Source organism: Rhagoletis pomonella, unplaced genomic scaffold, assembly GCF_013731165.1.
Source record: "Rhagoletis pomonella isolate Grant_MI unplaced genomic scaffold, Rhpom_1.0 Rhpom_scaffold_00869, whole genome shotgun sequence".
Taxonomy (NCBI): domain Eukaryota; kingdom Metazoa; phylum Arthropoda; class Insecta; order Diptera; family Tephritidae; genus Rhagoletis; species Rhagoletis pomonella.
The window spans coordinates 1-1,898 of record NW_023459423.1 but is presented as its reverse complement, the minus strand read 5'-3'; the positions used below and the strand labels follow the sequence as shown (position 1 = coordinate 1,898).

At 34.9% G+C, this 1,898-nt stretch overlaps 1 long non-coding RNA gene across 2 annotated transcripts; it reads left to right on the top strand.

Moving 5' to 3' along the window:
• The first annotated feature begins 753 nt into the window (after positions 1 to 753).
• On the top strand, positions 754 to 1,870 carry LOC118751637. Of its 2 annotated transcripts, none has more exons than XR_004994571.1 (3): positions 754 to 979; positions 1,055 to 1,224; positions 1,389 to 1,870. It is a non-coding gene; the product is annotated as an uncharacterized LOC118751637 (long non-coding RNA). The 2 variants fall into 2 exon arrangements; XR_004994572.1 differs by having other exon boundaries at positions 779 to 825; positions 942 to 1,224.
• The last annotated feature ends 28 nt before the right edge of the window (positions 1,871 to 1,898 follow it).

The window sequence follows — 1,898 nt, the reverse complement described above, 5'->3', positions numbered from 1 at the left end:
TGCTGTGCCAATTCGTAACTTTTTACTGCTGGAAATTTTTGACAGTTGCTCTGGTGCAAAAGAAGTTGAGCAATTAAAATCAGAAATTATACAAAAAAGACTTGTCTTTACTGACTTTTATTCTTCTAGAACTAAAAGCCATGCATTTATTAGACGCCTTAGTAATAAAATTAGAACAAAAAAATTTTTCAAAACCGTCAGGCCGGGTTGAAAATTTTCATTCACCTCATAGTTAACAAAAATTTACAATCCGTAGTACTTTTCTATCAATTCGCAAATGCCGTTTGCACAAAAAAGGTTATGAAATGCGTTTTATTTAAATCGTTTAGAAAATGAGTCATTTATATTTACCATTTTATGTGGAATTATTCGATAAATTTCGTTTTACACTATACTTTTTGAAACTATTTGGAGTTAACTATTTTTTGTTTCTTAAAAGCAACCCTGCGTGCTTGGAAGGCGTGTGTACCAATAATTTCATCCCTAGCATATCCATCCCCGAGGAAGGCAGTCGCCAAATTCACCGAAGGTTGTTTACTGGTTATATTGTGATAAATAGTGAAAATCCACATTTCGAATAGTTGCTAGAGCGAAGAGTTTGGAAGCATACAAAATAATTTTAGTAGTGTACATTGCACACAAAAATCGATGCATCGAAAAAAATACATCGATATATCGATGTATATCGGAAGGTCCCAAACATCGGTTTTATTCGATACATCGAATAGCAAACATCGATGTTTCCGATGCATTGATGTTTTTTTTTTGCATCCCTAGACCAAGCCTTATGCTTATCCATTCACCTAAAGATTTTGTACTTTTATTGTAACTGCTTGTTCAAATTATAAATTCTTTTCACATAATATTTAAAGCTTTTAAAATCAAAATTATTTAATGACATTTCCTTTCTGAAATAAATTTTAAAAATTTTTCATTTACAGACAAAAATTCAACTGTCGGTTATCATTTAGATTCGTAGGTGGGTGTGTTTCAATAATTTTATTTGTTAACGATCCGATATCTGTACGTGCATTACCAACTTCGTAAATATTAGTGCTTTAGACATGCCTAAAACAAGCTGGGTTTGGAAGCATGCTTTTGTGATGAATGACGGATTCGTCAAGTGCGATGTATGTGACACCAAGTTGCATTATGGAGTATCCACTTCAACTGTGCGCAAGCACTTAAAACAGAAACACAAGCTTCTGTATCGGTAAAGGAAAGGTATGTGCCGAAAAACAAACTTTACTTCATCAGAGCATACTATTATAAATGTATGTACCAAAATGATAACAGTAGGCACCCTAAACCCATATAATTTAAGAAACAGAAAATACAAAGTCTGTAATCTAGGCAGTTAAGTTGATACTCTGTTCCGTTTCATTTAGATTTTTGCATGAAGATGAAAATGAAGATGAACGCTCTGATTCTAGCATACAGGAATCATTCAGTCCCGAGTCCGCAAACAACAATGAAGAAGGTGTTATGATTAAAAGACCGAGAGATTCGTCATCATCGTCATCGCAAGAAGCCGCGCCTCCTCATTTTCTGTCAAAAAGACAAGAGAATATTACCAAAGCTCTCGCAAAAATTTTAGCTATGTGCCAATTGCCATTGTCTTTTTCGCACAGTCAAGGATTTATTAACTTCATGAAAGAATTCGATTCCGGATATAAGGTGCCGTAACCCCAGGAAATAAAATTTTGGGACTTGCATACAGTGAAGTGAGGGAAAAGATCACAAAGCGATTAGAAACAGTATCATCAGTTTCTCTGACAACTGATGAGTGGTCTTCATTGGCAAATGAAGGGTATTTGTCCACGACCGTACACTACATTGATTATAGCTGGTCTTTGTGTACACATACGCTAAATACTGTTGGCATGGAAGAGCGCCCT